At 39.8% G+C, this 16,932-nt stretch overlaps 1 pseudogene; it reads right to left on the reverse strand.

Moving 5' to 3' along the window:
• Positions 1-3,072: 3,072 nt before the first annotated feature.
• LOC149402156 (secreted RxLR effector protein 161 pseudogene) lies at positions 3,073-3,858 on the reverse strand (annotated as a pseudogene).
• Positions 3,859-16,932: the final 13,074 nt, after the last annotated feature.

A 16,932-nucleotide genomic window follows, 5' to 3' on the forward strand; every position in this document is an offset into this window, starting at 1 on the left:
TGTCTCGAATACATCAGGGTTAGACGACATCTCTTCCCTACACAAAAGCGATGAGGAATCAAAAATTATATCCTTAACTTTGTTGGAATCGGATTCCGAGAGCCCGAGAGGCCGATGATAAATCTCAAATAATGGATCGCAAACACTGGTTGATCCCATCCGACCCCTGGTATATGATACCTATAAGGACTCCGAAACCACGGGACCGTATTTCTCGATGAAAGGGTTACCACATCGGGATCTGGTTCTGATCTCTCTACCATGTTGTAATCTAAATCCAAATATGGTAATCTACGACCACCTATTTTCTAATGAATACTAACCGAAACTAAAAACCCTATGAACTGGAAAAAGTTAACGGTCCGAGCATCGAAGAAGTACTAAGAGTCAAATTTCCCAGCCAATGAAACAGAAACGAGCATGCATTGAAGATATGTGCAATAACTAGACTAGTCGAGAGACTTACCCGGACAAGATCGATAAAAAAAGCTTTGAAAACGCAGAAATCGCCACACAACTCGTCCGAGGAGTCAAAAGACTCGAAAAAGGCGCTAAAAATTAATATAAAAAGAAGAAGAAAATGAATTTAAATAATCCGAAAAAAGGTATTTATACTTTACATGGACGGACATGATTAAACGTGTTTGAGAATCTTCTCAATCGAAATATAGAGACGAAAAGTCACAACGATTCAAATGAAAACAATATCAAAACGACGCCGTACAAATTACTCAACCTTAAAAAGGATCCGAGTAAAAGAATTCTAAGAACGACCCGAGGATGAGAATTGTAAAAGTATTCGAGGTAAAATTTGATCGAAGATCATACTATATAGTTCTTTACTATGAACCGAGAAAAGAAGGAATCCAGCACCGAACTCAAGTCAAAATGGCCCAAGGGCTCATTAAGTTTACGGAATGACCCGTTCATAAGGTAAGAACTGACGGGGATGATTCCCCCATATAACCATATTAATGCGGAAAAGTAATTAATTACGCTAATCATGAGCTAATTAATTCAATGATTATATGACAAGATCTAGATTTACGTTAATTAAAATTATGCGAGAGCATATAAGTCAACCAACCGATATAAGAGTAAACGAGTACTTACATTGATTTTCGGTTCAGCTACAGAACGCTCCTAATCCAATCGCGTACTCCTTGCGTCGTCTTGATGAAGGACTCGAGGATGACACCTTAGTCTTCCGAAACGTAATCTCCGAGACGAATAAGAAAGATGAGTGGGCACAGTCTTTATCTCACTAGATCACGAAACTAGGTGTTTCGAGATCTCTCTCTTATTTTACTAAGAATGGAAACAAATTTACGAGGGGAGGGAGAGGCAGATGCACGGCCAAGGGAGGCTAGTGATGCACGAAATTTTGACAAAATAATTGCTTATTTTTGCCTTCTCATAAACCCCTATTTATAGTAGTAAAAGGAGATATTCATGGAATCTTCCAGAATATTTTATTTCCTCTTATTGTGTTCACACTAGTGGATTAAATCTAGGTCATTGGATCTCAACAAGTGAATCCTACTTTTTCTCTCATCCATCAGATCAATATCTATGGGATATTATTATCTATTTAAATAGAGAATATATTATTTAGTGAGAGAATAAAGGAGAATATATTATTTCCCTTTAAATATATTCTCATATATTCTCCTAAATACTTTCCTTTAAATAAGGAGAAAATATAGGACAATATCTTATATTATTCTCTCTCCTTTATTTAAACAACTAAAGAGAAAATATTGGTAAATACCAATATTGAAAAAATCGGATTTGATGGCACACGGCCAAGGGGATTAATCCTATGCCAAAATTCTCAATTCGATTTTTCCATGTGTGCAAGGCCCAATTGCTTAAAACCCAATTAATCATTTATTTACTTGGTCCAACAATAAACAAATAATTAATAATTGTTTATTTACTTGATCAAACAATAAATAAACAATTCTACCATAAATATTTATTTAATTCTGCGAATACCCGTTTTCCAGAATTAATGCTGTCAATCACAATTACAGCAAGTGAGATTAATAATGATAAACATTATTATACGAAAGTTCTTATCCCCCTTTACAAGAGCCGAATCGGGGACTATGGACCTAGTAATAGAAGCATAACAAATCCGATGAAAAAGACAAAATAGTCCTTTCTCTTTTTCCATCGATTCGTTTAATCTTGGTCAAATACTCCACCTTGTAAGCCAAGACTGAACTCTCCTTTATACTAGAATTATATTTACTCATCGTGACGAGTGTCCACTGATATAGTCAGTTCGTGATCAAGATCCTCCAGGTTCAACCCGTATCGAGAGAAGTCAATTTATCCATTATACTTCTCTTGATACATATCAGCCCTAAGCATTGTTGCTTCCCCAGCGAAAGATTCTTTCGAACGTTACTTACTTCGAAAGTGCGCGCAATCTATCGGTTCTGGAATCAACCCTTAGGTGAGAGAACATTAACCTTCTTTCAGGAAGGCTGGATTCCGTATCTGTAAATCATTTCCCACTCGAATTATGCTCTGAGAAAACTCCCAAGACATAAACTGTGATTAGCATGAATAGCCTTTTAGCGAATGAGTCAAAGAGCTCAGTAACATAACCCAGTGTCCATGATCACTTCAGGATTTAGATCAAGTCTCACTGTGACCATCATAGTGGCCTCGGTTAGTGTGTCGTAACGGTCCTTAAACGACACATCTACACCAAGACCTATCCAAGTCGTACACTTACCACAAGTGTAGAATGCTCCCACATAGTGATCAGTCTTCACCCATGTGTTCCACATATATGACTTTAGATATAGTTTTCCAGGCGTATATCAGTCATCGACCATGTTTTAGCACACCACCCGAACTCAGGTGCCCAGCACGTGACTCAGTTAGATACGGAGGCTATGGAATAATGAATGTTTAATAAATCTCATTAAATAAGAAATAACGCTTTCAATTCAAATAGATAATAAATGCCAAACTTTATTTTATTAATAATTTCAACGAGAATTTACATAAGTATCTTCTCGTGGGCAAGAATTCCTAACAATCTCTCACTTTGACCTAAAGAAGATATGGCAGGTATCTAAGGCCCATTCCTCCCACGTGTTTCATGAACACATGTTCAGATAGTCCCTTTGTCATTGGATCCGCAATGTTGTCCAACGTCGAGATCTTCATGACTACAACGTCTCCTCTTCGAGCTATTTCTCTTATAAGGTGGTATTTTCGTTCTATATGATTTCATCTCTTATGGCTGCGAGGTTCCTTCGAGTTTGCGATGGCTCCAGTGTTATCACAGTGGATTTGCACAGGCCTCTTCATGTTAGGAACTACCTCCAGTTCGGCTAAGAAATTCTTAAGCCAAACAGCCTCTTTGGCTGCCTCGGAAGCTGCAATATATTCAGCTTCCATAGTAGAGTCTGTGATACTAGATTTTTTAACGCTTCTCCAGAAAATCGCTCCTCCATTGAGAGTGAACACTGATCCAGACGTTGACTTCAACATGTCACGGTCTGCCTGAAAATCAGAATCAGTGTATCCTTGTATCACCAAGTCATTACTTGTGTTTACAAGCATCATGTCTCTAGTTCTCTTAAGATATTTTAGGATATGCTTAACAGCCACCCAATGCTCTTGACCAGGGTTTGACTGGTATCTACTAACAACTCCCACTGCATAGCATATGTCGGGTCTAGTACACAACATGGCATACATCAGACTCCCAACTGCTGAGGCATACGTAACTCGACTCATATCCTCCACTTCTTGCGGTGTCTTAGGACACTGCTCTTTCGACAGGAACTTTCCTGAACGAATTGGCAACAACACCCCATGGGCATTTTGCATCGAGAAGCGAGAAAGTACCTTATCTATATAAGTACCTTGAGACAGAGCTAGTAGTTTGTTCTTTCTATCACGAATTATTTGGATTCCTAGAACAAATGCAGCATTCCCCAAATCCTTCATTTGGAATTGATTTGCCAGCCACTCCTTTATGTCAGACATTACTTTAATATCGCTTCCTATAAGCAGGATATCGTCTACATAAAGGACTAAGAAAACATTTACTTTCTTCGAGTACTTGTAAACACAAGGCTCAGAAAGGTTTTGTTCGAAACCATAGGTCTTGATCACCTCATCAAACCTTTGGTTCCAAGATCTAGACGCTTGCTTGAGTCCATAAATGGACTTCAATAATTTGCAAATCTTGTGCTCTTGACCCTTTTCTATGAATCCGTCTGGTTGAGCCATATAGATTTCTTCTTCCAGATATCCATTCAAGAATGTCGTCTTTACATCCATTTGCCAAATCTCATAATCGTAATGAGCGGCAATGGTCAGAAGAATTCTGATGGATTTAAACATGGCTACAGGAGAAAAGGTTTCGTCGTAGTCGATTCCTTCTCTTTGGGTAAAACCCTTAGCCACAAGTCTAGCCTTAAAGGTTTCGACTTGTCCATCAGCTCCTTTCTTCCTCTTATAGATCCACTTGCACCCAATCGGTCTAATTTGTTCGGGTGCATCTACAAGAGTCCAGACTGAGTTCGAGTGCATAGACTATATCTCTAGATTCATGGCTTCTAGCCATTTTTCCTTGTCCAAGTCGACCATGGCGTCATTAAATGACACGGGGTCGTCGTCGTTCGCATCCAAGGCAACGACGTTTGCTTCAAAACCAAGATATCGGTCGGGCTCTCTAGAGACCCTCCCACTACGACGAGGCAGTGTAGCACTTGGACCAACGTTTGTGTTTTCTTCTTCATCTCCCACTCTCACAACAATTGTAGGTGGAGATGGATTCCCTTGGACGTTAGTCTTCGGGGTTGTTCTAACAGTTTCCTCGAGTATAATTTTACTTCAAGGTTTATGACTTTTAACATAATCATCTTCAAGAAAATTAGTATGAGTTGAAACGAATGTTTTCCTATCAATAGGATCATAAAATATACCTCATTTTGTCCCTTCTGGATAACCAACAAAGAAACAAACGTTAGTTCTTGGTTCCAGCTTGCTCGATTTCTTTTTCAAGACATGAGCGGGACAACCCCAAATACGGAAGTGACGCAATCCTTCAGGTGCTCCATTCCATAGTACTTTGGGTGTTTCGGATACAGATTTTGAAGGAACTTGATTTAAGATATACATGGCAGTCTTTAATGCATAACCCCAGAAAGATGTTGAAAGTGAAGAGTAGCTAATCATGGATCTTACCATGTCTAATAAAGTTCTATTTCTCCTTTCAGCAACCCCATTTTGTTGAGGGTTACCAGGAGCAGATAATTGCGACTCAATCCCATGCTCAAGCAAGTAATCGGTGAACTCAGTGTCTAAGAACTCGCCTCCCCGATCTGATCGAAAGGTCTTAATAGTCTTACCCAATTGGTTTTCAACACAAGCACAAAATTCTTTGAACTTACTAAAAGTTTCAGATTTTCGTTGCATTAGGTAAATGAAACCATATCTAGAATAGTCGTCAGTAAATGTGACGAAGTATTCATAACCGCCTCTCGCAGCTTCACTCATTGGTCCACAGACGTCAGAGTGAACAAGTTGCAGAGGTTCGGTGGCTCTTAATCCTTTTCCAGCAAAAGATCGCTTGGTCATTTTTCCTTCAATACAGGATTCACAAACAGGCAGAGTTCCCACTTGAAGGTGTTTCAACGGCCCAAGCCTTGAAAGCCTATCTAGCCTTTTTATATTTATATGACCAAGTCTTAAGTGCCATAAATAGGTTTGTTCATCACTAGACAGTTTAATTTTCTTATTAGATGTGGGTTTAGCTACTTTAAACATTTCAGCATTAAATGAACATTTATTTTCAGGTGTTAATACATATAAACCATTATATAATAAGGCATCACATATTAATCTTCCATCTAAAGAAACGCCCATAGTTTTCTCATTCACAGATAAAGAAAATTTTTGTTTAAGTAATTCAGAAACTGAAATTAGGTTTCTACAGAACCCAGGAATAAAATAAACTGAATCTAATATCAAATATTTATTTCCAAATCGGAGTCGAACTATTCCTAAAGCTTTAGCCATGACGGACTCTCCGTTCCCCACTCTAAGCTGTAGTTCGTCTCCCCTCAGTTCCTCCCACGAGTCAAACACCTATAAGGTTGTACAAACATGATTAGTTGTCCCCGAATCAATTATCCAGGACGAGAGAGAATCTCCAGCATATAATGCTTCTAATACATGTAAGTGAGTGAACGGTACATTACCTTCACACGACTCAGGGCTGATGTCATCATCATCAGGAATCACTATAAGTGATGGCCTTTCCATTACGAGAACATTCTCTAATGATAAATCTTCTGGTGAAGGTGGACGAGGTTGTGGTGCCAAACTCGGTTGCACCTGATGGTAAGCATACTCTACCAAACCATCATGCCAAGAAAGAAGTTCGCTTTGAAAATTCGTCATCTTATAATCCGGGCCAAAACCACGAAAGTAAATGACAAAGTCGATGTATTCCTCTGCGAGTGAATCCAGAATGATTTCAACCCGAGTAGCCTCATCAATCTTTGTGCCCCGAAAGGCAGCTAGATTCATCCAATCTGACATGTTTCTCATATAGAGAACTGCGCATTCACCAGACTTCATTTTGTTATCCATAATATACTTCAAGAGATCATAGTTCGAAGTCATGCTTAAATTAATAAAATACAAGTACATAAATTTCTAATGAAAAGAAAAAACATTCATCATATAAATTTAGGAAATAAAAAACATAATGCATAAGCACGGGGAAAAATACTAAAGATTTAAAAGACCCACTTTTTATATTCCAAGGTAATTCGACTAATAGTCACAGTCCGTTTCACTCTGGTGACGTAACGGAGTGCACCTAGTGAAAATGAGAACCATCTCAGATTAGTGAACAATCACAGTACATGTACCTTCATAACTATGCTCACTAACTACCATTTTAATGGGAATCGTTGGCCACATGAGAAACCACCGGTTGGTTCATGCATGAGTCGACCCAACATTTCAGTGAAAGAAATCTAGCCCATACGCACTATCGTAACTAGTACACGCAGAGATCAACCCTCCCACCTATCGTCAGAGATACAACCTTGGTATTGGAATCAGAAAGCCCTTTCGAATGGAACAGACCACCATGTTTGAGCAAGTATAGGCTTGTCATCAAACATCTTGAAATCAAAGTAACTCGAGACAAGAAACTTTTTGGTACCTTCTTCTTCGGCCTTGAACTTGTACTCGAGAGCCTTCCATATCTCGACCGCCGATGGATTGTCGGTGTAGAGATCGTAGAGCCGGTCTGACAATGTGTTCAGAATATGACCCCGGCACAGCAGCTCGTCCTCTTGACGCTTCTTCCGGTCCGCCTTGAGTTCGTCATCATCTTCGTCCGTCGGCTCTGGGATGGGCACCAACGTCGGGTCGAGCACGTAGAAGATCTTTATGGCGGTGAGGAAGAAACGTATCTTGTCCTGCCAGTGGGTGAAATTGGTGCCGTCGAAGCGGTCCAACTTGACGAAGTCCTGGCTCATCACTTTCAGACTCGAAACAGACGCCTCGGTAGCCATAGCACAAGATACTATAAGATTGTTAGATAATTCTTCGAAATTGAAGACTTCGAGGCTTGAATCACGCATATGAACGTTTTCCTTATAGTATTTCGAGTACCCCAAAATGTCTTAAGGTTTCTGTACAAGAATACCGCAGGATACGACAAGCCTAGTTCGGACTGCACCAAGACAGAGTGAAAATCCGAAAATAAGTAAGAACTGTGTTTCTGGATAAGTGTTTCGGGAAGAGAGAAAGTTGATTCGAAAACCTATATGATTACTGAATCCGAAGTCGGATTATATAATCAACCGTACCTGTTCGCGAAGAGGTTCGACGAACAGACGCACTGTTTCGGTTGAACTACGGTTATAGTCGCAAACGACACGACCGTTGGCCAAACGATAGCTCGTTTCGAAGCGACGTGACCGTTAGTTCGAACGGTAACCACAAATAACTGCTAAATGAGGAGGCGCGACCGTTGGCGAGAATCTCCGCGAGAAGCCCGCGGGCCGTGCCTTTTCGCTTGGAGGTCGAGCTCACCAGGAGGTCGTCTAGTCGACCTCGCCCCCAGTCGAGCTGAAAAGACTTCGTCGAGGTCGCCTAGTCGACCTCGTCACTTCCTCATTCACCTTAGTATTTGTTCCATGTGGGACTCTTTACCACACACAAACTCACTTTCTCAATCAACAACACACTATTTTGTCTTTTAGTGAACAAATTAAATTGAGCTAATTAAAACAGTTATTTAATTTTACTCAATTTCCAACAATCCCCCACTTGTTCAGAAAAGCCAAAATAGAATCCAGAAAAGAAACAAAGAGTGTTAGTAAGTATCTTTCGATTTGAACTTATCCTTAGTATAAGCAACAGAAGACTTTATCGGAGATTAGGTAGCCAGGCTTTGAACCTATTTTCCTTGTGATAAAATCGGTGTTACTCAACACACACCCTTTAGTGTTCTTCGCCTATATCACACGCTTAGCACCGTTCATGGCCATGTGCTCATCCTGTCTCGTGAATTTTTCATGAGAGAAAACTCCAACTCTCACTTTGGGACGGCACCATCCCGAAATTCACATAGGTGAAGTTCTTACAGTATCTCTGTTACGTATAGATACTTGTCCTCAAGACTGAACTTCATTAAGAGTTAAGAAACTCAACCTCCCGATTTTAACAGTCAACATTATTATACAATGTTACGAATATCCAATTCAATGACTTGTTCATACCCATTGAACCTATTGTTAGTCATTTCCTAACCTTAGGTTGGGTTGCCATCATTGTCAGATCGCTACTCAAGGAGTTTAAGACCCATACCTCTCGAGGTCGATTACACCAAATCTCTTGCAAGAGGTTTAGTGAACGGATCATCAATATTGAAGCTTGATCTCACATATGTGAGCGAAATGATTCCATCTTTAATCAATTTCCTCACATAGTCATGTCTAAGACTAATATGTCTAGACTTTGCATTATACACTTCACTGTATGCTCTAGCTAAAGTTGATTGACTATCACAATGTATCGACACGGTTGATATATTGTCTTTAGCCAATGGAACTTCTAAAAGAAGATCCATCAACCATTCAGCCTCTTGACCTGCGGAAGCAAGAGCCACGAATTCTGATTCCATGGTCGAATGAGTGATACATGTTTGTTTCTTTGATTTCCAAGAAACTGCCCCACCGGCAAGTGTAAACACCCATCCCGTCGTAGATTTGTTATCTCCGACACTCGATATCCAACTTGTGTCAGTATATCCTTCTAGTACGGCAGGAAACTGACCATATTGAAATCCAAGATTTTTGGTTTTCAAAAGAAATCCAAAAATTCCCCCAATGGCCTTCCAATGTTCGACGCTTGGATTGCTAGTAAATCACCTCATTTTACTAACGGCAAATGCTATGTCTGGTCGAGTACATTGCATCAAGTACATAAGACAACCAACCGCACCAGCATATTCCAATTGAGCCACAGCCCTTCCATCATTCTTTTCAAGTTTTACACTTGGATCAAATGGGGTGTTCACTTCTTTGAAATTTAAATGTTTGAACTTATCAAGCACTTTTTCAACATAGTGTGATTGACTAAGTTCATAACCCCCACTGGTTCTACGAACCTTGATACCCAAAATAGTATCAACTTGTCCAAGATCTTTCATTTTGAAAGTGGAAGATAGAAACCTCTTCGTTTCTAATATTCCTTTCATCTCATTGCTAATGATCAACATATCATCGACATAGAGACATAGGAAGATCACAAGGTTACCACGCACCTTTGTGTACAAACACTTGTCACAAACGTTAGGAACAACTCCATTCGAAAGTATGACTGAGTCAAACTTTTGATGCCATTGTTTGGGTGCTTGTTTTAATCCATATAAGGATTTAACAAGTTTGCAAACCTTTTGTTCATTACCCGGAAGCACATAACCTTCCGGCTGCTCCATGTAAATCTCCTCATCGAGATCTCCATTTAAAAATGCTGTCTTGACATCCATTTGATGAACATTGAGGTTATACAAAGAAGCCAAGGCAAACAACACATTAATTGTTGTTGTCCTTGCTACCGGTGCATATGTGTCACAGTAATCAATTCCTTCTCGTTGTCGAAATCATTTGGCTACTAATCTAGCCTTGTAAGTGTTAAGAGTGCCATCACTATGGTACTTTTTTCGGAACACCCACTTACACCCAATAGGTCTCGACCCTTTGGGTAGATCGACAATCTCCCAAGTGTGGTTTGACATAATAGAATCCATTTCATCTTGGATAGCATCCTTCCAAAAGGCAGAGTCTCGAGAAGCTACAGCTTCATTATAAGTCTTAGGATCATCTTCAATAAGAAGAATAATAGGAATTTTTCGAGCAAAACTCTCTCTATTTCCTTCTACTAGGTAAAAAGAAATGAGGCGAGAATCTATTTCCTTAGTCTTACGGACTCTTTTGCTTCTCCGAAGTTCGGGTTGTTCTACAACTACCCTAGAAGAATTTTCCTCTCGAGGCATCGAGCCTGCCTGGAGGTCGAGCTCGCCTGGGGTCGAGCTCACCTGGGGTCGAGCTCGCCTGAAGGTCGAACCTGCCTGGAGGTCGAGCTCGCCTGAGGTTCGAGTTCGCCTTGAGGTCGAGCCTTCCTGCTGGTCGAGCTCGCTTGGGATTTGAGCTCGCCTTGAGGTCGATCCTCCCTGGAGATCGAGCTCGCCTAGTCGAGGTTCTTCATTAGTGAAATTTTGAGATTCTTTTCCTTTCGAGTTAAGATTCTCAAAGAATTCCACATCTCGGGATTCTACTATGACATTAGACTCTAAGTTTAGAAGTCTATATGCCTTGCTATTCGTAGCATAGCCAATAAAAGCACTTCGTATCCCTCGAGGACCCAACTTGGTCCTTTTAGGATCAATGTTTTTGTAGTAGGCTAGACACCCCAACACTTTGAAATACCCAATATTAGGCTTTCGCCCTTTCCATACCTCGTACGGAGATATTTGGGTTTTCTTTAAAGGAATACGGTTTAAAATATGACATGCGGAAAGTAAAGCTTCACCCCATAAACTAAAATGTAATTCAGAATGCATTAACATGGCATTTATCATCTCTTGAAGTGTCCTATTTTTACGTTCGGCTAAACCGTTTTGTTGTGGTGTTCTAGGTGCGGAACATTCATGAACAATACCATTTTCTTCACAAAAAGCATTAAAATCACTAGGAAAATATTCACCGCCCCTATCACTTCTAAGGACTTTAATATTAACTCCTAATTGATTTTCTACTTCAGCCTTATACACCTTAAAAGCATTGAAAGCATCATCTTTATGTTTCAATAAATACACATATGTAAATCTAGAGCAATCATCAATAAAGGTAATAAAGTACCTATTTCCCCCATGGGTTAACATGCCATTAAATTCACATATATCAGAGTGTATAAGATCTAACAACTTAGAATTTCTCTCTACACTATAAAACGGTTTCTTTATCATTTTAGATTTAACACAAATTTCACATTTATCTAATTTATCAGATTTGCACGAAATTAATCCACATTTAATTAACCTTTTAATAGTGCTAAAACCAATATGTGCTAATCTACTATGCCATAAAGAAACGGAATCAACCATATAAGCAGAAGGAGAAATTTCATTAATCACATTGTCAATAATACAAAGTTTGACCATCCCTTCACTGGAATAGCCTTTGCCAACAAATACACCATTACGGGTCAAGACAAGCTTGCTCGACTCATACACAGATTTGATCCCCGGTTTGCCTAGGAGATCGCCACTAACTAGGTTCCTACACATATCCGGAACATGGAGAACATTTATCAAAGTGACCGTCTTCCCGGAGGTGAAGTTGAGATCCACGTTCCCGATGCCGACAACTTGAGAGCGATGCTCATTTCCCATCTGAACCGCTTGTCCATCGTTGACTTCAGAATAGGTTTTGAAGACAGCCCTATCATAGGCGACGTGAACGGTAGCACAAGTGTCATACCACCACCCTTGAACCTTGCCTTTGACCGCCATGAGTTCGCTCAACGTAGCGACTATGTTAGTATCGGTCATAGTGGCGTCGACCTCTTTCACATCCGTCTTGCGGTGTCGATAATCTCGAGCATAATGACTGGGTTTGCCACACACATAGCAGCCCCCTTTGGACCCCTTGGACCCGGGCTTGTTACCGGACTTGGATTTGCCGGAATGCTTGAATTTCTTCGAGTCCTTTTTGGAACCCGAAATTCCTTCCTTGTCATTCCACTTCCTCTTGCCTTTAGCGCTCACCGCATTGGCCTTGGAAGTACCGGCATCCGTCGTCTTCTCTCTCATCTTCGATTCCTCCTCGATTCGAAGATGTTTCTGGATTTGCTCCAGAGAGAAGTCCTCGGTGTTGTGAAGAAGTTTCTTCCGATAGCCTTTCCACGAATTGGGCAACTTCGCAATAATTGCACCAACTTGGAAAGACTCCGGAATATCTATCTTCACAGTCCTCAATTTGTTGACGATAACTTGCAATTCATGAACTTGAGCAAGTATAGGCTTGTCATCAAACATCTTGAAATCAAAGTAACTCGAGACAAGAAACTTTTTGGTACCTTCTTCTTCGGCCTTGAACTTGTACTCGAGAGTCTTCCATATCTCGACCGCCGATGGATTGTCGGTGTAGAGATCGTAGAGTCGGTCTGACAATGTGTTCAGAATATGACCCCGGCACAGTAGCTCATCCTCTTGACGCTTCTTCCGGTCCGCCTTGAGTTCGTCATCATCTTCGTCCGTCGGCTCTGGGATGGGCACCAACGTCGGGTCGAGCACGTAGAAGATCTTCATGGCGGTGAGGAAGAAACGCATCTTGTCCTGCCAGCGGGTGAAATTGGTGCCATCGAAGCGGTCCAACTTGACGAAGTCCTGGCTCATCACTTTCAGACTCGAAACAGACGCCTAAGCCATAGCACAAGATACTATAAGATTGTTAGATAATTCTTCGAAATTGAAGACTTCGAGGCTTGAATCACGTATATGAACGCTTTCCTTATAGTATTTCGAGTACCCCAAAATGTCTTAAGGTTTTTGTACAAGAATACCGCAGGATACGACAAGCCTAGTTCGGACTGCACCAAGACAGAGTGAAAATCCGAAAATAAGTAAGAACTGTGTTTCTGGATAAGTGTTTCGGGAAGAGAGAATGTTGATTCGAAAACCTATATGGTTACTGAATCCGAAGTCGGATTATATAATCAATCGTACCTGTTCGCGAAGAGGTTCGACGAACAGACGCACTGTTTCGGTTGAACTACGGTTATAGTCGCAAACGACACGACCGTTGGCCAAACGATAGCTCGTTTCGAAGCGACATGACCGTTAGTTCGAACGGTAACCACAAATAATTGCTAAATGAGGAGGCGCGACCGTTGGCGAGAATCGCCGCGAGAAGCCCGCGGACCGTGCCGTTTCGCTTGGAGGTCGAGCTCGCCTGGGAGGTCGAGCTCACCAGGAGGTCGTCCAGTCGACCTCGCCCCCAGTCGAGCTGAAAAGACTTCGTCGAGCTCGCCTAGTCGACCTCGTCACTTCCTCATTCACCTTAGTATTTGTTCCATGTGGGACTCTTTCCCACACACAAACTCACTTTCTCAATCAACAACACACTATTTTGTCTTTTAGTGAACAAATTAAATTGAGCTAATTAAAACACTTATTTAATTTTACTCAATTTCCAACAAAAGCTCTCCGATCCGTTCAACTCATTCATTAATTAACTATCCTAATCCAATTAGACAATTTTAATGAATGAAAGCCCATGACAACTATAAACATACGATACAAGATCTAAGTTATAGCATACAAGCATGGCAAAGCAATTAAATAAACAAGCATAGCAAGCATGGTTTGATTTGTGTTGATCGTATCCTAATTGACTCTTATAAAGTTAAAACGAGATGAACCCAATCACGTTGGTTCATGGATATTGGTTGAGCACAATCATATGTCTCAATGGAAAAATAAATCATTATTAAAAATATTTAATTTTTCATAGTTTTTCGAAGAAAAAAAATTATTTGAATCAAGGCCCAATCATATGTCCTTTAGAAAAACAAATCGATATCAAAATCATTTATTTTGCAATGTTTTAAATAATATTTACTTGGGCCCAGCCCATATAAATAATTTAAATAAAACTTCAAAAAATTAAAAAAAAATTCAATTTTTTTTTTTAATTTTCGGTGGGCCTATTATCCTCGAGCCCACCCGCCACGGTAGGACTCGATCCGAGTCATCGGCCCGTGCGCCAGGAGGGCTGCACGGCCGAGTGGTGCAGCACGGAGGCAGGGGCGGTCTTTTGGCCGTCCCTTGCGTTCTTGTCCCGCCTTCACGGCGGGATTTTCCTTTCGTCGTGGTGGTTCTCCGATGGTCCCTCCATCACTCCTCGTTGTGGGTCCGTCTCTCGCCGATCATCGTGATCAAGAACGTCGCTCATCAGATTACAACAATAATAATAATAACAATAGATTTACAAAAAATCCTATACCCTTTGAATTTCGGGAGTACAAAAAATCTAGAAAAGCGAGAATCAACAAATTCTACGATCAACCACAAATCACAATTCACATAATCATATATTGAATTGCATGAACTTCATATCAAAATATAAATTCATTCAAACCATATAAAATTTAATCACATGAACGAATCAATTAATTAAGTAAATCAACCTGGCTCTGATACCACTTGACGGGGATGATTCCCCCATATAACCATATTAATGCGGAAAAGTAATTAATTACGCTAATCATGAGCTAATTAATTCAATGATTATATGACAAGATCTAGATTTACGTTAATTAAAATTATGCGAGAGCATATAAGTCAACCAACCGATATAAGAGTAAACGAGTACTTACATTGATTTTCGGTTCAGGTACAGAACGCTCCTAATCCAATCGCATACTCCTTGCGTCGTCTTGATGAAGGACTCGAGGATGACACCTTAGTCTTCCGAAACGTAATCTCTGAGACGAATAAGAAAGATGAGTGGGCACAGTCTTTATCTCACTAGATCACGAAACTAGGTGTTTCGAGATCTCTCTCTTATTTTACTAAGAATGGAAACGAATTTCCGAGGGGAGGGAGAGGCAGATGCACGGCCAAGGGAGGCTAGTGATGCACGAAATTTTGAGAAAATAATTGCTTATTTTTGCCTTCTCATGAACCCCTATTTATAGTAGTAAAAGGAGATATTCATGGAATCTTCCAGAATATTTTATTTCCTTTTATTGTGTTCACACTAGTGGATTAAATCTAGGCCATTGGATCTCAACAAGTGAATCCTATTTTTCCTCTCATCCATCAGATCAATATCTATGGGATATTATTCTCTATTTAAATAGAGAATATATTATTTAGTGAGACAATAAAGGAGAATATATTATTTCCCTTTAAATATATTCTCATATATTCTCTTAAATACTTTCCTTTAAATAAGGAGAAAATATATGACAATATCTTATATTATTCTCTCTCCTTTATTTAAACAACTAAAGAGAAAATATTGGTAAATACCAATATTGAAAAAATCGGATTTGATGGTACACGGCCAAGGGGATTTGCGCAAATCCTATGCCAAAATTCTCAATTCGATTTTTCCATGTGTGCAAGGCCCAATTGCTTAAAACTCAATTAATCATTTATTTACTTGGTCCAACAATAAACAAATAATTAATAATTGTTTATTTACTTGATCAAACAATAAATAAACAATTCTACCATAAATATTTATTTAATTCTGCGAATACCCGTTTTCCTTAATTAATGTTGTCAATCACAATTACAGCAAGTGAGATTAATAATGATAAACATTATTATACGAAAGTTCTTATCCGCCTTTATCATAGCCGAATCGGGGACTATGGACCTAGTAATAGAAGCTTAACAAATCCGATGAAAAAGACAAAATAGTCCTTTCTCTTTTTCCATCGATTCGTTTAATCTTGGTCAAATACTCCACCTTGTAAGCCAAGACTGAACTCTCCTTTATACTAGAATTATATTTACTCATCGTGACGAGTGTCCACTGATATAGTCAGTTCGTGATCAAGATCCTCCATGTTCAACCCGTATCGAGAGAAGTCAATTTATTCCGTTATACTTCCCTTGATACATATCAGCCCTAAGCATTGTTGCTTCCCTAGCGAAAGATTCTTTCGAACGTTACTTACTTCGAAAGTGTGCGCAATCTATCGGTTCTGGAATCAACCCTTAGGTGAGAGAACATTAACCTTCTTTCAGGAAGGATGGATTCTGTATCTGTAAATCATTTCCCACTCGAATTATGCTCTGAGAAAACTCCCAAGACATAAGCTGTGATTAGCATGAATAGCCTTTTAGCGAATGAGTCAAAGAGCTCAGTAACATAACCCAGTGTCCATGATCACTTCAGGATTTAGATCAAGTCTCACTGTGACCATCATAGTGGCCTCGGTTAGTGTGTCGTAACGGTTCTTAAACGACACATCTACACCAAGACCTATCCAGGTCGTACACTTACCACAAGTGTAGAATGCTCCCACATAGTGATCAGCCTTCACCCATGTGTTCCACATATATGACTTTAGATATAGTTTTCCAGGCGTATATCAGTCATCGACCATGTTTTAGCACACCGCCCGAACTCAGGTGCCCAGCACGTGACTCAGTTAGATACGGAGGCTATGGAATAATGAATGTTTAATAAATCTCATTAAATAAGAAATAACGCTTTCAATTCAAATAGATAATAAATGTCAAACTTTATTTTATTAATAATTTCAACGAGAATTTACATAAGTATCTTCTCGTGGGCAAGAATTCCTAACAAAAACGACCCCTATCGAGTAAAACTTTGGAGAGAA

Source organism: Urtica dioica, chromosome 3, assembly GCF_054948205.1.
Source record: "Urtica dioica subsp. dioica isolate 48M chromosome 3, U.dioica_male_clone48M_v1_H2, whole genome shotgun sequence".
In the NCBI taxonomy this organism is placed as follows: Eukaryota; Viridiplantae; Streptophyta; class Magnoliopsida; order Rosales; family Urticaceae; genus Urtica; species Urtica dioica.